This window comes from Triturus cristatus, chromosome 3_2, assembly GCF_964204655.1.
Source record: "Triturus cristatus chromosome 3_2, aTriCri1.1, whole genome shotgun sequence".
In the NCBI taxonomy this organism is placed as follows: Eukaryota; Metazoa; Chordata; class Amphibia; order Caudata; family Salamandridae; genus Triturus; species Triturus cristatus.
In genome coordinates this window covers 1,114,781,598-1,114,808,243 of record NC_140584.1, presented here as the reverse complement: position 1 = coordinate 1,114,808,243, position 26,646 = coordinate 1,114,781,598, and positions in this window count along the sequence as shown.

Genomic DNA, 26,646 nt, shown 5'->3' with positions numbered 1-26,646 from the left:
AGCCCGCCGCACATGCCGCGAAAAACATGTCCCGAAGATACGGCGCTATCTTATCGGGACGCAACTTATATAGTTTGATGGGAAGACCATTAGGACCCACAGCCTTACCCGATGCGATCGAGCGAATGGCCAGAGCGATCTCATCTGACGACAACTTCGCCTCCATCAACACTGCATCAGCCTCCGATAGGGTTGGCAATGCAAATTCTCTAAGCAACAGATGAGAGTCCTCCTCCGAGCGCACAGAGACCGGAGAGTATACCCCGCAGAAATAATCCGCGAAGCAGTCAACGATCTCCACCGGGTCGGTAACACGCACTCCATCCATTCTCTCCACAACGGGCACCACCCTGCTCGCTCTCTCCTTCTTATCCAACCAAGCAATCAACTTTCCGGCCTTATCCCCCACATCATACAGTCGTCCTTGCTGCTCTCTACTCATCTCTTTAGCGGCTTCCGTGACTAGCGCCCTATAATCTGATTGTTTGAGGCTGAAAACGTGCAGTTTCTCATCAGTAACTCCCCGCTCCAAGTCCTCCTCCATTTCAGCTAGTTCTGTTTCTAGGCGAACCACCTCTGCTCTCTCGCACCTCTTAGCATGGGAGATAAGGGACAAGGCCTGCCCCCTGATCACCACTTTATAAGCCTCCCATAGGGAGACGGCCGACGACACCGACCCCACATTATCATTGAAGTAGTGATCAGTGGACTTGACCAGTTCCGCGCGGATCTTAGGGTTACGTATATACCAGGGGCTAATGGGTGCCACTCTCCCCTCTGCCCCAGGGACAACCTTCAATTGCAACCATATAGGGGAATGGTCAGAAATACCTCGGGCTAAATGACGCACCTCCCCAATCATACCAGCTTGGGTCACCGGCATAAGCATATAATCAAGTCTCAAGAGACTCCCATGGGCCCCCGAGTGAAAGGTATATTGCGCCTGTCCCGGGTGCATCAGTCTCCAGCAATCTACAAGTCCCAGAGTGTCCAAAAAGCCACCCAACCAGGCCTGAGCCCTAGGGAGATCCCTGGGGGGTGACGGTCCTCCAACCCGGAGACAACAGCATTAAAGTCACCCCCCAACACCAGAACCCCCCCAGGGAGTCCCAGGACCAAACGCCCCAAATCGGCAAATGTAACCGTCTGTAACCCCGGAGGCACATACACAGCAACGAGCGAAACAGTCCTACCCTCCCATCTCCCCACCAGTGCCACATAGCGCCCCCTATCATCGTGAAGCACCTCATCCACCTCCAAGGGGAGAGAGGCCCTAACCAGAATGCCCACTCCCCTAGAGGCAGAAGTGAAACCAGAGTGAGCGGCAAGGCGATAGCCCCTCCTATTTAGGGCATGGAAGGAGTTCCCAATCAAATGTGTCTCCTGCAGGAAAACAATGTCGGGCGAGATCCGTTTCAAAAACTGCAACACCACCCCACGCTTGATTCTGTCCCCCAGTCCATTCACATTCCACGAAAGGATTCTCAATCCCCTACCCCCCATCCCACTCCCGTGTATGATACCCACATCCCAGAAAGCACAAACCGGAAAAGTCAGCAGAGAACTTCACATTGCCCTGCGAAACAAACGAACAATCCCCAACAACCCCCCTCCCCCACAATCCCAAAACCACAACTCCCCCCTCCCTGCACCCCTGCATGAGCCCAAACAGCCCCCCCAACTCGCAGTGTGCCTGTCGCCCTAACATATACCACAAAAAGAACCCCTGAAGGAGGAAAGGACCCCAATAAGCTCCCCACAACCCCCGGGCACTTGAAGGGCATATTGTGCCAAACTAGGGTCCAGTTGTGCCAAGGTACAAAACGTCACCAGTCCAGTCCATCACCAGGAACCAAGTTCTAGTCCTGCTCCACCAAATCCTGTCCGCTCTCCGTCGTCCGATTGTCTCGATCCTGTCCCCGAGGCAGGGCATCCAACCAGTCTCCAACCGCCTCCGGCCGGTCGAAAAAGTGTGAGCGACCCCGGAACTCAACCCGCAGCCTAGCCGGGAATAACATCGCATATTTCAGCTCCATGTCCCTCAAGCGCCGTTTGACCCCCAAAAATCCCAGCCGTTGTTTTTGGACCGCTTGCGTGAAGTCCGGGTGAAAGCTGACATTAGGGTTCTCAAACTTCAGCGGCCCGGCCACCCTCGACGCCTGAAGGATAGCATCCCTATCCCGAAAGTTAAAGAGCCGGGCGATTATAGGCACCCGGAATCCTGTGGGCCCGCTCCACCGCAAAGAACTTGCTCAGTCCCTTGGGCACGAGACAATTGGTCACCAGATCCTCCACAAAGAGATCCGCAGCAGATTCCTCCGATCTTTTCGGCACTCCAATGATACGAACGTTGTTCCGTCTAGCCCTGCTCTCGGAGTCCTCAAGTCGACGGTCCGTCAGGTCACTGGCTAGCCGCAACCTACGGACCTCCGTCTGCAGGGCAGCCACGTCCACAGTTAAGCTTGACGCCGCTTGATTCAAGGAGTCGACCCGCTCGTTAGTTTTGGACAGGTCTGCCCTCACCAAATTCACATCGATCAGGACCGCGTCCAATTTATGAGCCAGGGTATCAAACTGCTGACCCACAGCGGTCTTCATCTCCTCAATGGCGCCCATGACGTCCAGCAAAGTCAATTCTGACGATGGGTCTGAGACCTCTTTAGACCTCTCAGGCGATTTATGCGAGCCACTAGGTGATCCCTTTGCCTGCGCATATCGATCCATATTATTGACCTGGGTATAGGCACCCCTCCGGGTTGACTTGGGTTTCGATTTGTCTCCGTCTAGTCTCGCCGCCATCGTCCGGAGGCCACCAAGGTTGGCACCCGCCCACACCAGGAAAAAGGGACCAGGTAGCTAATTCAATTGAACACAGCCGTCGTCGACAGTAAGCCCATCCCAGCTCGAGATCGGGACCAAGGCAAGAGCAGGCCGCAAAACTTCGGAGTGTAACCATTCCGGCTCCCGGCGTCCGATCTGAATTTGGAAAACGGGTGGCACCTCAGCACAAGTTCATCTGCAAAAGCCCCTCAAATAAACCAGGATTCAGTCAGGATAGACGTGGGAGGTTGCGGAGGCCCTCGAGAGCCGTAAGCCTACGCGCCCATCTTGGTTGCGTGCTAGGCTCCTCCCCCAAAGTTGGAGATTCTTTGAACAGGAGTAGCGAGTAAAGAAGTTGGTTGATGTTGATTGTAGAATTCTGAATAGATGATGCACGCAGGGTTGTCCTTGTAACCAGCTCGTCGCCACTAAAATGTAGAAATGAGGCAGGATGCAGGTATTGTCTTGAGTAGTGAGGTTTATTGGTTACAAGGATGAGGAGCCAGCCTGGAAGCAGCCAGCTCCAACAGACTCCAAGCTCAAGATGAAAACAACACATTCCGCAGTAACTAAGCAACACTACAGCTAGTTAAAGAAACATACCCAACCTATGCATGGCTATACACACCATAGTATTAAAGAACCCAAACAAGTTACTACAATTATTTTATCTTTCTCTCTCTTTTAGCTGTCCCTTTCTCATGTATCTGTCCCTTTATCATCTTTCTCAACTCTGCCTCACCCATCTCGTTGTCTGTCCTCTCACATGCCATTTCACTTTACACTGTCTTTCTCACTAATCTCTATTGCACCTCTCTCTCTCGCTATCTCTTTTCGTCATCCATCACTTTCTCATAAGACTTTGCCTTTTTATGGCTTGCTTTTCTCTCACTTGTACACCTTCCAACCTTCATCTGCCCTTTTTCTTTCTAACCTGTCTCTTTATCACTTATTCACTCTCACCTGTCCCCCCTCTTTGTCCTCTTCGTCTCATTATCACCACTTTTTCATACCTTTCTCCCATGCCAGCTGAGTTTCTTTGTTTCTGCCCTTTCTCCTTATTGCGTATGTTTCCTTCTCTGTCTTTCTTAGACATCCGTTCCTTTCTCAACTCCTACTCATATACACAACCACCTCTCCTTTTGGCTTTGTTTGCAATCTCTTTCTCATTCTTACCTATTACATGTCTGTAGGAGGCTTAGTTAGTATATGTTGCACACTGATTCAAGTGATGCACCTTGCACTAATCTAGGCAAATCTGATGGTGATTTTGGTGGTATTTGAAAATCATAGAAAGCTCTCAAAGTGGTAGCTCTTGAGAACAACCTTCAGGATTATCTTGAAGGAGTGTTAAGCAGGTTATTTTACCAGTTTATTCTGTAACGTAAGTCAGATGAAAAGAAACCATAGTGTTTAGCAAAAATAAGGCTATTTATTACAACACGCTATCACCATCACATTGGAATATCTCCTACCCAGGGATATCAACACAATACACAAGCATACATCAAAAGCAATCAGGTGAGTAGCACAAAATACAGTGGAAGCAAGGGGGAGACCAAACCATATACTAAGAAAGTGGAATGCAAACTGCAAAGAAAAACAGGGCTGGAGCAGAAGACACAGACTAGCCAAGGGCACAAGGAACCACCGAAGGTAAGTACCCAGGAACCCCATGGAGGCTGTGTGCAGTGGAAACACAGCCAAGGTTTCAAAGGAAGTCAATGGGGAAGTCATTGTTGCAGTTTTGAAAAAAAATGACACATCCCAGAGGACCCCGAAGAATTCCCTTAGAGGACAGAGGTTAGAGAGCCACCAGTGGATGGTCCTGGAACAAGGTTACCTACACCAGGGAAGCCAGGTGCATTGGGGTGAAGCGATATCTGAACCTGCCCTAGATGACAATGGAAGACTTAGAAGAAAATGCCTCTGGAGAAGTTCAAGAAGAAGTCATGTACAATCCAAAAGTGCATTCTGGAAGTGAAGAACCTGTAAGCAGAGTCTATGCCATTTAGAAGTGACCAGGAGGCACAAAGACACAATGCCCACTGATGTCAGGAGGTTCTGAAGAGTTGACGATAACCTTGTTGCTGCAGGTGTGAGGACCAAGCGACGCTTGGGAAGACCAGGAACCATGCACTAGCTGTCAACGTTGAATGTCGGTGACTAGGTGGTCGATGTCTGGGGGAAACACCAACAAGCCTTGATAGCTGTAACTGGCGTGGACGAGAAAAAAGGAGCAACTTTGGGATCAGCAAGGTCCAAGGGACTCACTAACAGCAGGAGAGTTAGAGCAGGCCGCGAGCAAGCAGGGAAGCCCACTGAAGCAAGAGGAGACCCTCATGAGGACCCACAAGCTGAAGGCACACGAGTCGCAAGAGGACCTCAAGCAGCTCACCAAAGATGAAGGCCCATGGTGCAGAGGATGCGGTGAGTATGCTGACCTTGAAGGGAAGAGAAGCTGAAGGCTGGAGCTTCTTGTAGCCCAAAGATCTCTGGAGTAAAGAGCCAACAAGCCTTGTCAATGAAAAGTCAACACAGTGGTTCCAACGAGGGATACTGGCCTCAAAATTGCAGAGAGGACAGATCGGGCCACGAGGGAGTTGCAGAACCACCACCTTTGTAGCTGTGCCTCAGGAAGTACGCAGGATGACAGGAGCAATGGACCTGTCAGCTTTGTTGTGGTGCCTGCAGATGCAGGCAAGTGCCTCCATCACTCCTAGGGGTATTTCCATGGGTGTCCTTGATGCACTCAGGTCTGTTGAAGAATCTGGCAGAAGCACAGACACAGACTTGAAGAAGACTGCGAGAATAGAGAAACCAGGAGGAGCAGGAGTCTTCCTTGCTGCAGTATCAGTTCGGTCGAAGTCCAACTAAGTCCAGGTGTCCAAATGATAAAAGAGTGACATTTCAGGGCTGAGTCTTGTCCCATGACCAATTTGAAGAGCCACCCACAGGGGAGCCCTTAATACACTAAGGAAAGGGTTTGAACGACTCGGGGGTCCATCCCAGAGGAGAGACAGGACAGAGGGAAGGATACTTCCATGTCCTTTGTTCAGGTTCACACCAGAGCGGGAGCTATGGGCTCCCTGGACAAGTTCAAACTGGAGTATGGATGGAGGGCACCAAATGTGCCCTTCAAAGCAGTATGGTGGTGCTGGCAAGTGCCTCCACCCTAGTGCAATACACCAAGTCCTGTCTAGGAGGTGGTCACACCTCCCTGTGACAGGAAACCTATTGTTCTACCTTCCTCTGCTCAAGCTCAGCTCAGCAGCAGGAGGGCAGAATTGTTTCTGTGGTCAGCAGCACTGCCTGAGCATCCAAAGAGGATGCTCAGTCCAATCATGACGCTGCTCCTGCAGCGTCGTGATTGGCTGCGAGAGCCTGGAAGCCAGAGTGCTTCCGTTGCTTCCAGCAGAAGAGGACAGGCGTTCGATGGCGGGAGAGGTATGCGGCATAGAAGGTAAGTTTTCTATTTTTGTTTAATCCCCCCGCAACCTCCTGCCACACCACCCCCATTCCAAACGAGCCGCCACTGCTTGTAGGTGATCCTGCTGCAGATTGTTTTTGAATCTCTTAAACAGGCATGTTTAAAGGGCAGCTGAAGCGCACATCAGAACAAAGCCTGTAGGTCACTAATGGCGCCATTGATAGGGGCTGAAGAGCCCAACATGTATTTTCAGTGCTGTGGGTCTTTTGCTCTTGAAGTAATTATTGTATGAAACAGCTACATGCCCTTTTTCTCTGCAGCCCAAGGAAACTAGTCAAAGGGTTCACAAAAACTCTGTTTATTCTCTGTTCCTGACATCACCTTTGCGACCTCTTAGGTCTGGTGTTGCAAGGATAATGCCAATGACAACAAGGGGCAAGCCAGGGGTAGCAGGGGCTCACCTCCCCTATGAGCTTGAAATTAAATTTAGGATGCCATGATTTTATGTATGAATGATTCTATTCAGCTTTTTAATTACACAACCACTAGCACACCAACATACTCAAAAGGGCTGGTGGGAGTTTTGTCCATACTACCTCACACTGGGAAGTCCTCAAGCATATCCCTGATCCTTGTGACCAAAGGTGGACATTTGAAACTTCACTCTAGCGCTCCCCATTTAAACTTAAATTGACTAGGGCTGACATTTGGCCACTGTGTAAAGGACCTTACTGCTCATTGTAGAAGAGACCTGACTACCATTAGAGAACCAATCATGGAGCTGGGAGAACTCATGCCAGGTTAATCTGGTTGCTCTTGAACAAGGAAAAGTTAGCTCTTGGAAGTCAGCGTTCATGATGGTCATGCATGTGCTCCGAGGGCCTGGGTGGAAGTGGTACAAGTATGAGGCAGAAGCCCACGGTTGAGGGGTCAGGATGTCTCATTCACTTGTGCCAGGGCTCCCATACTACTGGAGACCGAGAAAGACTAGTGAGCTGCATGTTTGGGGTCAGTGGCAGCCAACACTTGCCTAGGTCAGAAAGAGAAACCTACATTCTGCTAGGAAGAGCTGCCTGGAAGCTAACTGAATGGAAGAAGGTGACTGCTTGAGGTATCGTTGCGAAAGATAGGCTGCCTTGGAGCTGAGAAACATGTAGAATTGTAAAGGACGGACTAAAGTTGGCCCGCTGTAGCTCAAAAACAAATCTTTTGTTACCCTTGTCCCTCTGCAGTGACCCCTGCAGCAAGGTAACTTACTCCCAAAATCTGTGCTTGTATTGAGGACTTGAGCTTAGACTTGAGGAAAATGATGGTGAGACCAGCACACCATGAAAAGTTATTGGTATTAAGAACCACAACCACATCCTGTGATTTTCACCTAAACAAGATCACTGCTGTGGCCCGGGTGGGCTCTCCATTTGTTTGGGTGCTGGATTTAAGGTTTGGACCCCAGGAAGATGCAACGGAGATGAGCTCCTTCCCTCTAGCTGGCATGAGTGTGGCCTCGGTTTACCTGTGCCCACACTACCCTTACTTTTCTGATTCAAGATGAATAATTGCTCAGTCACATTGCCAGTAGATGCTGTCAGTAAGGCCAGAGCAGTGCTGCTCCTTCCTAGAGAACCTGTGCAAGCACACACATTAAGAGGGGTAGCACACTAATTGACAATTCATTGATGGACACGCTGGTGCACTGATCCTGATTGTAAAGTGTGCAACTAAGGCTGTGTGGACCACAATAACACTGACAAATACGGGGGCAATTATTCTAGGCAACCATGCATGGGCAACCATTGTATTGTGCATTTAATCCATTGGGTAATGAAAGGAAATTGTTATGAATGTACCCTCTGGACCACTAAATGTATCCTCATCCTGATAATATTGCACCGTATGCAATAACCTTGGAGTACCTACACTGGTGAAGTATCCCTCTAGTGAAAATGTGTATATAATGTTAACTGCTATTTACTTGTTTGAGTTCTGAGACTCAACTGCACACCACCCCACTGAGAAAGCCTTGGGCCACTCTACCTTGCTACCCTGACAGTCAAGTGCTAAATGTGCTCAGTTTTAGATCCAGCAGGAGTTAAGCACAGGAGGCGACGGGTAAAAGGCTCTGAAAAGATGTATTACAAGTGTGGTGTTACTTCAAGGATGCTACTGTCAAATGCCTTCATGTGCCTCCACAGCAGTCACAAGAGGGTGCCAGGCTGCAGGAAATTACCTCTAAATTGGTCTTGCTGATAGTGTAGTGAATTAAACCAAAATGGTATAACTTTTGCCAGAGTGTACGGTAATCTTTCACAGTGCCGGTATGGTTACCCATTCCCAATTCATAAATCAGCTAATCTCACAATAAAATTGTCGAAAAGTAATAACTAATCAGTTAAGCAGCATTCGCAATAGGGAGAAGTACGCTCATGTAAGGTTAAAGAGTGAGGCAAAATCCTAGAATATATCACGCTCAGATACACAGATTTAAAAATTATCCACATATGCTACTAACTTCTTCACAATTTCCTTTTAGGTGAACATACCTTTTCCCAGAGTTGCAAGGGTGGGCAGTTCAGAAACTCATTTAGAAAATGTTAATTTATTTTTACAATTCCATATCCTCAATATGATTTGTTTCTTTGTAGGGTGTGCTTCCTGAGTCCTTAGATTCATGCAATAGTCTTCAATTTTGTTTTCGATAGTTTTAAAGATGAGAGTGAGTAGGGGGTTCTGACCATCTGAGCTGCCCAGATTTTTCACTTTTTGAACACCTGATTTTTGAGCTTTTACTGTGGGAGAACCTCATAAGTTGGTACTCACCCACAGTGAGCTCATGATGAAATAGACTGCATGTGTATTTCACCGGAGTCCGCCTTGTGAGATAAGGCTGCTGCACTGTAGCCAGGGTACGGGACACCGGACTGGTTACATGTGGATACATGTGCACATGTGTGTGCACCGGTGTAAGGGCTGTGCGGGGGAGATTCATGTCGTGCGCAGGCCAGGAGCATATACAGATAGAATGGTGTGGCAGGAATTATGCAGAGTTGGGTGGTAGCATAGAATAGGATTTATAATGTGGGGAAACACATGTAAGGGAAAGTTTTACTGTAGGAACACTCCATTACTCTCCTATGGAGACAGAGATCACATGAGGTAGTTTCAGTTCCCTAGGACCTATAAACTCCAGATACGCACCAAAGTACTCTGTAAGTTGTGTAAAAAGAAGTATTCTGCTGAGTCCAAAGCCATATCTGTACTGCTTATGGGTCTACCAGAAATGTCATATTCCTCTGACTCCGCTCATAACCAGAGCCTGGCCTGGTTTGACCCTGCCAGGCCGGAATACTTCCCTTCCGCCACAAGCTGTAGCATCAGAGGCCTAGCCCTCTACTGCAAGCATTCCCAAGGGTGAAGTTCTTCTCTCCAGGAGGGAGGGATGGGGGTGAAGCTGCAGGTTATCCATCAGCAGCTGTCACCCGGTGCCAGGCACCAGGCCTGCTCAGCGACCGGTCCATGAAGTCAGCAAGGGGGGAAGGGGGATTTTCACCTTGTGGCATGAGACCCCTGGACAACGCCATCTTGAAGTATCCCAGAGGCCTGTGCAGGAAGGAGGGAGCAGGAGCAGAGTGGTGATGTGTCGCTGCAGGATAGGGCAGAAGTGCCTTCCTGCCAGCCCCTCCAATTTATCTGAAAAGGTCTTGAACAGGAAGAGGAGCTCTCTCTGGGGTGTGGTCTTGCTGAGGAAGACTAATGCTGGAGCCTGGCGCCATGGGAAGCTGGAAGGAGGAATTCTCTGACTGTCCCAGGACTCTGGACTGTGCCTTTGAGGGAGTTCAGGGCCAGCGAGGTAGGCGACCTTTGGCATCTGAGCAGACCGACGATGAAGCGCGTGGGGCTCTGCTGCGGGTTATGGATGTGTCCCAGGGTGGGTCAGCTCCCGGGGGCTGCCCTCTGAAAAAGGAGATGCTGGGGAGCACCGTCGCACACACGGAAAAGTGCCTGAAGGGCCCATGCTCTCCATCTTGGGGCCCGAGCAGTAAAGTCGGGGAGTGACGTTGCGCAGCCTGTGAAAATTTTCCCAGGGGTACCAGGATCCTACTCTGGCCCCCGACTAAAACAGAAGTCGGGGAGTGCTGTCACGCTCCAGTGAAGTGATACCTAGGGCCCAGGGCCCCATACTCCAGCCCCATGGATGTCGGAGAGCGCTGTCATGCTCTCCTTGAAGAGGGAAGCCAGGGAGTGCCGTCATGCTCCCTGTGAAATAATATCCCTGGGGCCAACTCCGAGCCCTGCAGAAAAGGAAGTCGGGGAGTGCGGTCGCGTGGGGCCCAGGACCTTCCATGGGCCCCGGAGAGAGGAGGGGTAGTGCCATCGCACTCCCCCATGGCAAGGAGAAGAAGGCGGAGTGCCTTTGCACTCCCCGAGGCCCCGCCCGACCAGCGGAGTCATCCATTTCTGCCCGCGGGCAGACCAGAGTGAAGAGCCAGCTCCCGCGGCAGCACGCAAGGGTGCTGGCCAGTTGGGGAGCCGGCAAGAGCAGCCCGGAGTGGGCTTCCCGAGCTGCTCTTCAACCTACCTGGATGTGGGTGCCCGGGTAGGACCGAGCCCCCGAAGTGATGTGAATGTGGTGTGAGGACCCAGCGAGGGCAGCATGGCTCTCCCCGGAGCATCGAGAGAGCTGCTACTCAAATCTGCATGCGCTAATAGAAAAGCTCAAGATAATGCCTGGCAAGGCATGTTCAAACCTGCAGAAAAACCTGTTTTTCAGCGTGTGTTGACACCAGGAAGATGGGGCCACCGGCATTTGTGGGCAAAGGCGCAGAGAGAGCTTTAGGAGCAATGCAGACTCCCCTAGCACAGACGTAAAATATCCCTATCCTCAGTACCTGGGGATTGGAAGGAAAGAACCCCCCAAGGGCTATTCATGTTCGGTAAAGGCTGGAACTTTTGTTCTGCAGCTGGTGCTTAGTACTGCACTGATGTGTGTGAGGTTAACCATGGACTGCCATTGAGGTGACACCCCCTAGGGGTGGAAAGGTGTAATGGCACTGGTGGTGTATTTACATAATGCTGTTGCATGTGGGGACTGAAAATGTAATATGTGAAATGATAAGTAAATTGGAAATATGTTGCTAGGCATTCCTGCCATGGTGCCTGGTTGTAATTGCATAATCATGAGATTATACATCTGATGCCTTTTAGGGGCTTGGATTGACTTGCATTATAACTGTTATCAGATATGATCCGTACCTGTCATTCTAAGTGATGCTTAGACATGTATTCTTGCTACTGCATTAGTTGAACAACCTTACTGTTGGCCACTGTGATATAAGTCTGTATACTGTATGGTCAGTATGAGATGCTCAGTTAACGTTATGTGTCACTATGGCAGATATTCCTATTATAAATGCTTGTTGAGATAATGGGATGGGTCGCCACTGGGATGGCGCCAGTGGGAAGGACCCTCGCTCCAGGTTATGGTCAGCCCACTGCATTTGGGGGCAAGATGGGGTGCATACTTGTGAGTGGGGGTTACGAGATACCCCCTTGTAAGAGGGATGAGGATGTTACGCATTTTCAAGATGTATTTCTAGCAGCTTATGTATATTTGTAAATTGTATTGAGCAGTGTGTGTGTAATAAATGTACTCTTCCTTTTTATAAAGCAAAGTACATACTGGACATTCAATTATTGAGTGTTATTTCTGTGTACCTTTAAATGGAGATTACTAGCCCACACCATCTCCCTTGAGTAAGCCTTAAACTGCTCTGCAACGCTACCCCAAGCGCTACAATGGGGTGTTTGGTTCCCAGTGAAGGACACATGCAGACATATTGTTTGTGCAGGCCTCACAAATAATGCCTTGTTTTCCAAAAATGAGCAACAGATCCTGCATAAGGGACGGGCGAGAAGCATATGGCCACAGTTGTCTCCCGGTATATATGAGAGCTCAAGGGATAACAATGGGTTCTTTTTCTAAGTGTAATGCAGGCAGAAGTATTGTGGGTCACGCAGACATGATTTATAATGAAAGATGAGATACAGCTGTATATATTTAACGTCTTTGCATAAGTAAGTATGCAGCTCAAATGAATGTCTACAATGTTCACCCACTATCCTTAAGGCCACTACTTCAGAAGGCCTGCGTGGATTTAAAAAAAAGCCCATATCTCCCTGGGAGGGTTTGACATTGATAGAATATTATTTTTAAAATGAACTTGAAATAGCGAAATTACTGTAAGGTTGAAAAGGCAGAGGGCACTTTAAGGATGGAGGTAGAAATGTCCCTGCAGAGAAGGCGAGCAAGGGATAAAGAGGATGAACATGTAGCAAAGCACAATATAGCGTCGGTGTGTCCGTTTGCTTAATGTTGCTGCTGCAGACAGCTGTGTGTACTTTCTTGCTAATTCCTCTAAAATAGCTTTATGAGATATGCCCTCAGCGTCAGGGGCCTTTATATATGTAACCGATGCTCGATCGGAGCTCTCCGTTCCTCCGAGGTCCTAGCTAGGCCTGGGCAAAAATTTCGTTCCGTTCGCGGAAATTGCGATAATTTGACATTTTTGCGTTCCGCGGAGAGCGCGAAAATGTCAAAAATTCCGGTTTCCGCAGCTTGGCGATAATTTGTTTCTTGCTCGCGCTGTAAAATGATACATTCTCGCGCGCGCGCGATCGCCTTACCTGAATCCCTGCGTTCGCCGACAAGTTTTCTTGATCCGGTCGCGTTCTCCATGAGATGTTGTATTGTTTTTAGCCATTTGCGCTGTCTCGCGACAGTTCGCGCCCGCAGTGACGTCATGCGTCGCGCGATCACGTCTTTCTTCTCGCGATCATGCACCGCGAGAACAACTCAAAACAAGATGGCCGCGCCCGCAAGCAACCACATGGGTAAGTTGGCGACCCGCAACCATGCAGAAAATCTCGCGAACATGCCGGAAAAAAACTTCCGCATCTTCGCGATATTTCTGCTTGTTTGCGATAATTTTAAACATTCTCGCGATAATTTGCGAAGGTTAATTCCGCAAATTCCGCCCACCCCTAGTCCTAGCCCCGCTTCTTGATACAACTCTTAGCCACGACCCACCTGCCACTGTTCTTTGTAAACCGCTTGCAGGGTTTGGCAAACGTTGCATCGCATGAATCTCAGGAAGTCCGTCAGGACCACACACTCAAGACTTCTAAGGGAAGCTTTGGGTTTGCTAGCAGCATACTGTAAGCAGGGCTGAGTGATGGAAAATGTCATATCTAGGTAGGGTTGTCGTAATAATGGAATTTCTCACCACGTGCAAAGGTGTAAAGTCTCCCAGCTTCACCCTAAACGCCTTTTCCCGTTTGCCTGACCCCATTCCCTGCAGCCTGATGTGCCACTCAGTATGGACAGGTCATCATACAGCCAGGGGCAGGCCTCCACTCTACTGCCACTGAGGGCTGGGGCAGCCTGGAAACCCCCCAGTCACTGCCCTGCGTCATCTTCCTTCGCTGCTGCCGGACTCCGTGCCCTGGGACTTCTGGCAGCTGAGAAAGGAGTACCTGCAAAGGGGAGAAATCCTGGGCTTTGAAACTGCGCTCGCCACGAATTACAGTGCATCGATTTCTAGGAAGCAGGCACTTTTGATGGAACTCTCCTTGGAAATATCGTTGAGAAAATAAATATGGGCGCACGCTGTATTAAATAAACTATTTTTAATTTGCTGGTAGGGCCCCTCCTGATCTCTCTCAATTTCACCTACCCAAATCTAACATGGGCTTCAATTGGAATTCCATAGAGCATATTATCAAGCCCATTAACGCCGCTTTAGCGGCAGTTTTCTGCCGCTAAAGCGGCGATGATTTTATCGCCTGTCTTGATAATATGCCCCATAGGGGCATATCAACAACAACCGGCAATAATTATCTCTAAGCGCACTTAGCGCTAGGATAATTATCGCCGGCTAGCGTGAATTTTAATCGCTGAGATAGCGTGCTATTAGCAACGCTTATCTCAATAGCGATAAAAGTCCTCACGCTAACAGGCTAACGTGAGATTATCGCTGGAAACCCAGCGATAATCTCACGTTACCTTGTTGATAGGGACAGGCAAACTTAGCCATGATATCCTCCTTCCATAGTCAGAAAAATACCAGGTGTAAAAAAGCAGCGTTAACCGCGGTTAGCGCTGCTTTTTTTGTCTCTAACATGGTTAGCGACATTCTTGATAATAGGAGAAATGTCGCTTAGCGACATTTCTCCTATTATTTTACTCTGGAACGCCCCCTTTGCATCTCATTAGAGATGCAAGGGGAAGCGTAGAGTAAAAGGGTGCTAACATGCAAATTTGCGTGTTAGCACCCTGTTGTTGATAGGGCGCTAGTTTTATCTCTCCTTTTTTGGCTTTTAAAGCCAAAAAAGCAGAGATAAAGCCCTTGTTGATATGCCCCCAAATGCATTTTCACCAACATCAGACCTCCATTAGGCCGCTGTGGTGTGAATATTTCATCTGGAACTTTCTAGAAACGACAAAGGAGAAATATAATAACATCAAGGCTTGAATAGAAATCGCTTTCATAAAGATAAATGAAAATAAATTAGAGGGTTTTTCTGTGATCTCCAATTTTTGCAAGCCCCTAATTAGGTATATTTGAATATATAAGATCACGATAGTCGGTTAAAAAATATAATCTTAACGAGTTTGGTGCACCGTCAGTACAAAGCACATGAGCATTTGCATCACAAAGAGAGATCAAACAAAAACCATGAATGTTTAATTAAAAAGAAACAGAACAGGTTTTTGTAATGCAGATGTCAGATGAGCAGTGGGTGGAAGGAACACATAATGCAGAGGTGACCTTCGAGAAATCTATTGTCACATCGACGTCTTGTGATGCGAGAGGCCTCAACACACCCCCTTCTTGCGTCAGAGCCTTGATGTCTTTCAGTGTTTCCAAGAAAGGAGAGAATTAGGACGAGCAAACGTCATGCCATAAGTAAACATAAAAGAGGCACCACGCCATTTCCTCTAAAAGTTCATAAAACTCGTACAATAACCACTCTATTCAGATTGTAATGAGAAATGTATTTCTTATACTACACACAGTCACATCACTTCACCAATCTTCTTCGTAGCTAGGTCCCAGATTTACAAAAATATTGTGTTAATTTTGCGGTGCTTTCCAACACAGACCCGACCCCAAATCCAGGCTGGTTTTTAAAAGTCAACGCAAATGAGAATTTGTATTGGTTTGTAATCAAAAGCAACGCAACACAGTGCATTGCACGGGCTTGTTTATTTTGCACCAAGGAGGCATCCCATGAGTGGTGCAGGGGTGCTCCCATGCACCCCCCCCCCCCCCTTCGGATTTTAGAGCATATCCATATCGCAAAAGACCAACACTGCACTTGCTGGATTCCCAATGTTATGTCCCAGTCAACCAGAGAAAAATGTCAAACTAACACTGCACATACTTGGTTGCCAAAGTCACCTAGGCTAACTTTACCTTTGCCACTTTCCTCAGAACTTTCCTTAGCAGCCAGGATTTGCTTTGCTTTAATTCAAAGGAGAGGTAGGAACATTTACAAGAAGAAAGATAGGCGGTACTACTGAAGCACGTCATATACCCAATCTGATTGGGTGGGATAAATTGAGCCAATGAGCTATCACGCAATAACTCCAAGAGGGCTTTGCAGCCTTTTCCTACAGGATACCGTGATGTCCCTCACCAGTTGAGAACTTACAGGCCTTTTCCGACATTGGAATTTCATTTTGTGGCATACTGATCACTTTCTGTTAGATAGCGTGAAGAAGGTGATAGACCATTGAGGCGTTACCATGATTCCTGTGGGTAACACCTGTCTTGCATTGCAGCGTGAAAAAGGCAAAGGATGTGGCCAAATCCTCTACACATGGTCTCAAAGGCGGTTCTGGCCACATTCCATAACTCGCCTCTATTAGACTTCAGGTTTTTGATTGAGGGGAATGAAATTGATTCAATCATTGGTTGACACCAACCTTTGAAATAAGTTGAGAGCACTAGGGTGCTGATGAAAGGGAGATGGAGAGGACTGTAATAGCATGATGATAAACATTAAGAGTGAAGGCATTGCTGATTGAAGACAATGAGCAAATTATCACTTTTACCAGGCAAGGTGAGGAAGCAGAAAGCATAATTTGCAAGTAAGAGAATTCATTGTTCACTGGGAAGATATACGAGTAATGAAAGGAGCATGCTATGAATTCTGAAATGCAAATGGAATTCAATGACACATGGCACCAAATATTTAATGTAAGATTAAAGAAAGTGTGGTTGAAAAAGTGGAATACTTTGAATTTATAGAAGTTGTCACCAACATGAGGACAACTTAGATTTATTTCATAGCCTAAATTCGACCCTCAAGTTTAATTTTCAATGAGATTTAGAACCAGCACTGATCAGCTTTTTTCCCAGTGGTCAGAAACAAAAATTCAGAGCATCCACTTATGCAGTAATATGCAAAATATTTTTTACTCCAAGGGGATTGAGGCAACAAGGACTGCACTTATCTAACTGTAGGGATAGCGAGGACTGGTTTTTGGTGCACGGAACCAGAAGTTTAACTCCCCTAAACTTCCTAGGTTTAGAAAAACCTTAACTCATCAATCAAATGTATTGGTTCAGCACCCATTAATACAACAAGCAAGCAATTTTTCTTTTCAGTAGAGCTCAGCAAAAACCACTTTAAATGGTGTAACACAGATTCCACGTTTTCTTTTTACAAAGCACCACTCGGACATGAATTTCTTATGATCCTTTATTCTTAAATCTTCAATTTCAAAGTCATTAAAAACACATAGCCAACGAGTTTCGTCCTCTTGGACTTCTTTATGACTTTCAATATGATTTTTCCATTCTGACTACACGGTATGTGTTATGTATTCTCTTCTTTTGACTCATTGTTTAGACCTAAAAATGTTAAGTATGTTTGCATACTGATCCGTCTAGAATTCTAGAAAGTAAAGAGGTTCCATCATCCTGGATATTCAGAGTAAGCATTCCACTATAATTGGTGGTGTCCCATAATTCCAGGGCCTCTGGATTAAAACACCAGAATCTCCAGCCCTGGGTACTGTATGCAGCAAGATCTACTTTGCTGCAGGAAGAGAAAATGTTTTGTTCATTGGAGATATAGTGGAATTAAGAAGATTTCTAATTGGGAGATAAGTTCTTTAACTCTTGCAGTTGTTGCTCAAATGTGAATTTACCTTGAAAAAGCAAATACAAGAGGCATTTGGCAGAACAGGAAAAGGTGGTTTGATTAAACACTTAAGCCGGGAGCATAGTTACAGAGTCAGGATCTGAGGACTGTCTCAGAGTACAATCGATATGAGCACCATTATATACACTTCTAGGAGCATCATCAAACAATTCATAGATCATTTTGAGGGGGAGGAATGTGGGCCTAAACACAATACTGGACAGTAAGTAACGTGTCCAGAGGTCCAGCAATGAGCAGCGCGTGATCACTGTGTGTGCTGTGTGTGCTATGTTCTGATTGTCTGAGTGTTCCTAACTTCGTGTGGCATCTAACTTTATGGGGTTTTAGTATTGCGCACCCCTCCGGCTGTGTGTGCTTTATTGGGGACAACCGCCCCAGACCATTGGGGTATCATTGCCTATCTGTGGGATTAATCTGGGTTTTTCCTGTTTGAGCATTTGTCCTGGTGGTTATGTGGCACCCCGCCCGTGATCTGACTCTCATTTGCCCCAGCCCTAAGTCACAGGGCCTACTTGACCATGTGTTTCTGACTCAGGGCTGATGGAGAGGTCATATTGGGTGATTTCAACAACAGTGATTAGTTTTCATGCTCACATGTATCATTGCGTACATCGACATTGGCTATTCAGTATTAACACATTGATGGAGCAGAGTGGGTAGTGCTGGCTCCAAAGATACAGGGATATTGCATTTCAAGCAAAAACCGGTCATGCATCTTTTGTTCAAGGAACATCAATTGCTTTACTCTTTATTGATAATGCATTATTGTGTCCTACATGAAGACATTGTTCCTGCCTAGGTGAGCATTTTAAAAGGTCAATCAAAAACTCACAAAAGCATTACAAAGAAGGACATGATTGGCAGTGTCATTGACAGCCTCACAAGAAAAGTCAATACCCTATTAGGTGTGAAATCAAACTGAGCTACTGCTTGAATTTTCCTTGATTTGTATTCTAATACTACAGCTACAGGGAAGATATCCAAGTTCCGAATTAAAAAGGCATGCACAAATTTCAGCATACAGAGCAGATTTTTTATTTGGGTTGCATTTATTTATTTCATCAAAAAAAAGCATTTAATATCAATACATCCTATAAATGAACATTAGGGGTAAAAACATACATTTATATCAGTTTTCACTGTTCTTTATTTCATTTTCTTCATATAATGTTGCGTCGAGTTTTCTTTTAATTTAATGAGTTTTGAAGACAAATGGGTATCAGAGTACCGCTCAAGGCAAAACATGAGAGAGTATATAAAAATAGAAATAATACTACAGTTATAAGACACAGTAATAATAGCATAATATGCAGCAGAAATTGTAACTAGTTACCGAACAGTGAGTTAACACAGCAGACGCCGTTGCAGGAGCTAGGACAGACCATCAAGGAATCTACAAACTGACTAAGAATAGAAGTCTCAAGTTTACCACCAATCATACTCATGTCGTAATGACTACCAAAGGGGAGGAGGGACAAGAATGAACATTAAATCTCTGCAAAGATGGAAGTTTTTTATGTTTTTTATTTGTATGTGCTTTATTGAGAGTAAAACACATTACATATCATGCATTCAATTACATTGTGTAAGCAGGGGTGCATTTATAAACCATTTGAATGATATCAAGGCGTGCGGATTGTCGGAGATAGAAGTTGAGTGAGAAGAACCTGTTCATCAAAATTGCTTTTACCCCTTTTTGAACGTAACAGCAGATGGGTTAGTGCGAATATCATTTGGAAAGGAGTTCTTTATTGTCACATAATGGTTTGTGCAGCTGCCACCTGAACTATGACAGAACCTGGCCATATACATCATGAGGCCATCTATGATATTGCCAGAAAGTCAGAGATATGTTTAACTTTTCTGTGAAGTATTTAAAAATGGCCAGCGGTGTAGTTTGTGGTGGCAACAGGATGTGACTATTGCATCTTTTGAGTTCTAGGTGGTGTAGTAAGGCTCTCTAAGAGAGCAGGTGACTAGTAACAATGGGGCATATTATCAAGAAACAACGTTAAAATTATCGCCGCTTTAGCGGCAGAAAACTGCCGCTAAAGCGGCGATAATGGGCTTGATAATATGCCCTTGAGAATTCCAATAGAAGCCCGTGTTCTGGTGTCAACATGGGCTTCTCTTGGAATTCTCTGCGGCATATTTTCAAGCCCATTATCACCGCTTTAGCGGCAGTATTTCTGCCGCTAAAGCGGCGTTAATTTTAACACCGTGCTTGATAATATGCCCCAATGCGATTTGTGTCAGATGGCATGAGAACTTTCTTGCAGAAAAAGAGTTCTCAGTGTCAAATAGTGTTGCACCATAATGAATCGAAGTCAGTGTGTATGAGAGAGCAGTCGAATCAGGAACTGTGAAGTCAGGTTTACCATGGGAAAGAGCTGTCTAATGCACATTCATTGGTTCAGGAACAGATACCCTCAAAGACAGCAAAAACTCAGGAATTTCAAGGAAAAGAGGGAAAATGAGAACCAATGGTAGAAAAGGTGCAAGGAATATGTGGTCTGCAAGAAATGTGCTAAGAAGTTCATGTTGCTACAGGTGAGTAGGTTTACGTTGCAGCATTAAGGGTAGGAAAAGTAGATCCCAAGCGGTCTGATCTGACCGCTGTGGAGAGTTTGTGGTCTAACAGTGTGAAGCAAGGTCAGTGGTATATGGACTAATACGAGCTTGCTAGGTGTAGTGGATGTGTTCTGAATTCAAATAAAATGTGGACATTCAGTTGGGGTTTCATAGCTGCAAATTGCGCCTTTTGGGGTATTATTTGTGTTGGATAACGAGAATTTGGACGTGGGAGCAGTGGAGGAAAGAAGAGATCTGGGTGTTGACATGAGGGCTTAAGTCGCTTCAAGCAGGAGGAATGCAGCAATGCTTTGTAATGGGGCGCTCTTGATCTGTCGGTTACCGGCATTTGGTGTGTGTAGTTCTCATGGGTGGTTCACAGAGTGAGAGTGTATTGTGCGGAAGTGTGCATTGTTTAGTGAAAAGGAAGGTTTTTTTGTTTGTAAATCTTTTTATAGATGACATTGGGTATTAAATATAAACAAAGTAACACAGTCTTGTACAGAGCTTTACATTAATTCTTATCTTGGTTTCCCTCACTGCTAATCCACAAATATTCTATACTAAGACATTCTGCTCATTCTGCAACAGAGGTTGGATCAGGATTCGCCTGCAGAGGTTCACAAATATTTCCTCTATATTCATTCCACATTCCTCATATTTGCGACCATTTTTTAGGACAGCCTCTTGATTCCTATACTGTTCGCTCCATCAACAATCAATCAAGATCTCTTTTCCATGTTGTGAGTGTCAGCACCTCCTTTGTCCCCCATAGCTTAGTGATGGTGTGTTTCGCTATCATCAATCCCAACGTCACCCAGGTCCTGGCTTTGCTACCAAGTCAGTGGGTCCCCAGATATTCAGGAGGCACAAACCTGGCTTATGTTCTATTTGGGTTCTTAATATTCCCCCCATGCATCGGGTCACCTAGGACCAATATTGCTGAATATGTATACACTCCCAGATGATATGTATGAATTTGCCCTCCATACCAAACCCTCTACAACAGTGTGGGCCTTCTCTGTAGCCCATTTTTACGAGTGCCGAACACGATATGTATGCCCTATGTAGGACTTTGAGCTGTACAAATCTTAGTCTTGAGGAGATCGCAATTTCACGGGGGGACGCAAGGGCTTCCTGCCAGTCATCTTCCTCCATACCTTCTGCATCCCACTACCAGTGATCAAGCAGCCGTTGTAGGGGATCAGTCATATTATTAATTAATTTTTGGTACGTCAACGAGATAGCTTTTTGGGGCATATGTCCATCAAGTATTCTGTCCTTGAGCAGTGTAGATTCCACTAGAGATTCCCCATTTGGTACAATAGTTTGTAGTGCATGTAGATATCAGAAATACTCTGTTTGCTAGTTCAAACTCCTTTGCAGCTGCACAAAGGGGATCACTCCCCCTTTTTTCCACAGGTCCCCAACCTTTGAGATGCCTATCATATCCCATCGGTCAAAGCCCCTAGTGTTTCTCAGTCTGACACAATGGGGTCATCTGTGTGGTTTGTTCCACCCCTCCCAAGCTTTTGTTTGGGGTATGCCATATTCGAGCCGCTTGCGCAGTGGGGCACGTCAAATGGAAGTTTCTCGGATTAGTGAATAGTACTTGTTGGAAGTGGAGGTCCCTGTCTCTTACCGCTGCCACCAAATGCTGGAGGCGTGCGCCCTCGACCCCTCGCTTCAACGTTAGGCTAAGTAAGGACACCATCTGAGATAGCCCTGCTCACCCCCTTAGTAGCTTGGCATGAGCAGCCAGGCTTATCTCCAAGGCACGAGTGTTCAGTATGTGCAACCACGCTCACAGTAACCCCATGATGTTATCACAAATAGACTCCACACGAGTATTGATAAAATGAGTATAATCTTTATATATGAAATTATGCGATACAACCACACGATACAAAATCAACATATAAAAATGGGTAGTATTCTTTCCGGTGGGTTGGTAGGTTCTATTCCCAACCACCGTGTCTAACCAACAGTTGAGCTCTTCTCTAACCATTTCCCAAAAAGTTAGACAAGTTGTATTGCTAGAAACACAGGTTGCAAAAGGAAACAATACTGCAATGCGTAACGATATTCTATTATACTGTGCAACAGAGAAACAATGTAATACGTAGCGCCACAGTCATGTACTTTGCAATTGAAGGAATAATGCAATGCGTATCACCACCAGCATGCCCTGTACCAGGAAGAAACAAAGCAATGCGTCACGCTACAATCCTGTACGGTGCAATGACGAAATAATACACTGCGCCAGGTTATACTCAGATACTGTGCACTGACGAAATCATACAATGCGCCATGTTACAATCAAATAATATGCAAGGAGGAAATAACGTGATGCATAGCGCAGCAAGCATAAAGTTCATTCGGCCCAAATGAGGTCGGGCGTCATACTACAGTTCAATAGTTCGTTAGCAGCAATAATGCAAAGTGTAATATAACAATTTTATGTGCTCCAGTAACAGTGCCCCCACAGCTGACTGAGCGGGAGGCCGAGAGAGTGTCCATCCGGGCCTGCACCCCACCCCAGGTGTTGATCCACGTTACCAGGAGGGGCGTGATCCCACTCTCCTCCCCGCCGTCAGCGACTTGGGCCTTGATCCAGAACTCCGTCACAGGCTGCGGCGGACTCGGGCTGGTGGCTCGGCTCTTCCGTGGCTGCCGGTCCGGGCCGCTACTGATGGACTCTGAGGGCCCCAATGACTTGGCCCTCACTCCAGCAGTCTTAATCCAGACTGAGACCCACCCTCAGTGCTGTGGAGACTTTACATCAGTTCAGTGCACACCCTAACCCGGCACTCCTCACCAGCCCCTCAGGTTGCACTTCGAAACACATACCGCGTGTCCGAGACTTGCCTCTTCTTTGCTGCTCACGGCGATCCGGCGCTCTTCACCAACGTCCCGCTTGCACCTCAACATGCACCCTGCGCGTTCGAGCCTCACCTCGCCTCTTCTTCCGGTGCACACGATGTCCAGGCGCTCCTCACTAACTCCTTGGCTGCACCAAAACAAGCACTCTTGCGCGTCTGAGTCTCACCTCTTCTCCTGGTGCACACGATATGCAGGCGCTCTTCCCTGACACCCTGGCTGCACCACGACACGCACCCTTGCACGTCGAAGACTCACTTCCTCTGGTGCCTACGAGGCCCAGACGCTCCTCACCCAAGCTGCACCACGACACGCACCCAGCGGGTTCGAGACTCACTTCTTCCGTTGGTGCGCATGATGTCCAGGCGCTCCTCACTAATGCCCTGGCTGCACTACGACACGCACACTGCGTGTCCGAGTCTTGTTTCTTCCTTTGGTGCACACAAGGCCCAAGCGCTCTTCACTAACACCGGGCTGCACCACGACATGCACACATGTGCGTCCTCGCCTCGCCTCATCTCTCTGTGCACACCACGACCAGACGTTCCTCACCAACGCCTTGGCCTGCAGCACGACATGCACTCTGTGCGTCCGAGACTTAGCCTACTCCTGCGTGTCCACAATCACAAGGCACAACTTCTGAGGGTCACTCAAGCAGCACAAACCACGCGCACACCGTGTTGCTTGGGACTTCTCCAGAAACGTTTATGATCCTGTATTTCCAAACAGGGAGCCAGCTCACTTCGGGCCCGTGGGGTTACAAGACACATCATAAAGCACAGTCTTCTTGAAGCAGGGGGACCCAGCGCCTCCAATCACAGTCCCAACAGCCTCTTCATTAGTTAGAAAAGCAAACTGCAGACCAGCCCCAGATCACGAAGCAAGGATTGGTCTATCCACCACAGTCTCTTCAGTTGTTCCCTCTTTAGGAGAGGTTCCTCTTGACCATAGAATGGGGGTCCAAGCCTTTTCAGTCTCAATCCATATCTGTTTCATTCCCACGTTGAGGGGTTTCAGCTCTCATAGTTATACCCCTTAATGTCTTTGAAGTTTGTATGTGCTCAGGGGTCCCTGACCCCTCCCTAAATCAGGTCTGTGTGTCTCCCTCCCAGTGTCATCTCTTTCCCTTTGATATTGGGGCTCTGGATCCTTAATCACTCAGCAAGAGATGGGCAATTGGTTTATAGCACCAGCCCAGGCCTTTTCACCTTCCAGGCTTCTCCTCCCCCTACTCTCCAGATGCAGGGCAGCCTGGTGCCATCTCAACCCATCCCTGGGTCAAGACCTCTCCCAGCTCCTTTCAACTTTCAGTTCCAGACAGACAATCCACATTTCAGAAACACACAGAAATGCTCAGAGCACAAAACTCAGTCACTTTCTAAAAGAGTGGTTTATAAACACACAGTGGCAAAACCACCTTTACAGAAAGATGCATTATGACACTGTGAGTTCACACATACCAAACCTCACCTCTCCATTATAAACTGACAGGAAACTAGGCTACCAAACACAACACCCACCCTCCCCCATTTTATCCTATGGGCCGAATGACCTTTCAGCTGTGGAAAACGAAATGGAGAGTTTTTCACTGCCAGAACATAACACACACCTCAGTTTATGTTCTGCCTTTTACCTACACTGCACCTTCCCCAGGGGTTACCTAGAACCTACCACAGGGGTGCCCCATGTGTATGTAAGAGGCCTGACAAGTGGTTGTACTTGTCAGAACAACATGCTATCTTCGCATTCTGCATGCAGGCCCTACACTGAAGGCCTGAGTTCCCTACTCTCCGTGCCCTTGCATTATTAGCCCTTGCACACACAGTGCATATCACTAGGGACTTTTACTAGTAAGGCAAACATACCAATCATGGCCAACCAATCACCATATATTTTACATAGGGAACTCCTGTACCCAAAGCATCTAAATGCAAAAGTGGTAGAGGCAAAAAGTCAGGGGTAATCACGCCAAGCTATGCCAGGTCTAACAGTACTCTTGTATAGTCCCCTCCTGGGAAAAGCCAGCGGTCCATATTATATCACGGATCGTCTCAGGGTCTATATATGCCTTGATTTATAGCAGCTAGATGTGATAGATGGCTAGATGTGATGCTCAGTTGTACCTTCTGACAATGGTAATCCAATGCCCCCGTTGTACCATCCCCTTATTAAATTTTGGGGTGCTATACGGAGCGGTTTTCCCTCCCACAGAAGATCTCTTTTCACCCCTCAATGGCCCTAAAGTATTCAGTGGGAACCGGGTTTGACGAATTTTGTAATATATATAGAAAGCGAGGCAGAGACATCATTTTAAATAATGTGGCTCAGATTAGCAAGGACAGAGGGAGAGACCTTACGTGCTTTACATCGCTTCTAAGTCACTGCAGCAGGGGCAAGAGGTTGCTCTCATTATATGCTGAAGGGTCCTTGATGACGTATGTTCCCAGGTACTTAAAACCTTCCTGCTCCCCTTCTATCACATCATTTTTGGTTAGGGGGAAGCTCCCTCTTAGCAAATAGATGACTGATTTATTCCAATTTATGATATAGCCAGAATATGTCCCAAAATTAGTGAAAATTTGAAGCGCTCTATTCATCGAGGCTCTTGGCGAGGCCAAATACAGCAAAATATCATTGGCATACAAGGAGATACGGTCCCCCCAACTTTCCGACCACCGCAAACCCCTTATAATAGGGTCTTTTCGTATCCACCATGCCAATGGTTCCAGTATTAGGGCGAACAACAGGAGGGATAGGGTAGAGCCCTGCCTAGTTCCCCTCTCAAGGGTAAATGATGGTGATTCTCTGTTATTAACCACAAACTGTGCAAGGGGCTCAGTGTATAGAAGTTTTATCCAGCTTAGGAATTCGGGGCCAAATTCCATTCTTTTGAGTACCTCATACATATACGGCCACTCGATAGTATCAAATGCCAAAGTGGCACCTAAAGACACCACTACTGCATCTTTACGCAAGGTGTCGGTACTGCCCAGCACACCATTTAGATGCTGGAGGTTAAGCAAGGTATTTCTGTCTGGCATAAAAGTCAACTGATCTAGATGTACCAGTTTTGTTATAACTTGAAGCAGGCAGGTGGACAAAAACTTCGCCAAGATTTTGACTTCAGCGTTAAGCAGCGATATCGGTCTTTAGGATAAGCATTTATTTTTCAGTTTACCACTCTTGTGGATGACCACAATAGTTGCAAGTCTCTGGCCAACGGGAAGTTTCACCTGCTCGCGACTTTGTAAGAACATCTTAGTGAGGTGGGGAACTATTTTGCTAGGGGCCAGTTTGTACAATTCATGGGCAAATCATTGGGAAACCCAGCGCCTTTCTCGCTTGTAGGTCCCTGATGGCTCGCTCAACTTCCATGACAGTAAGTGTGCTGTTCAATACCTCAAGATCATTTGGTGACAGGGTTGGTAACGGCATGTCCGATAGCAGGGACTACGACTCTTCCTCTGTGGAGGATACATGGGACTTGTAAATTTGTTTGAGGTGTATCGCAAACTCGTCCACGATCTCTTGGGGGTCCTTGATCTGCCTGTCCGCTTCGTCGGTTATTTCAGTGACTAATCTATCGGCTTCCTCCCTACGGTCCAGCCAGGCCAATAACTTCCCAGCTTTATCCCCTGCCTCATAGATTCTGCAGAGCGTTGTTCTGTAATGGGCCTGCGCAGCATCTGTAGCTAGGTCTTTATATTCTTTGATAG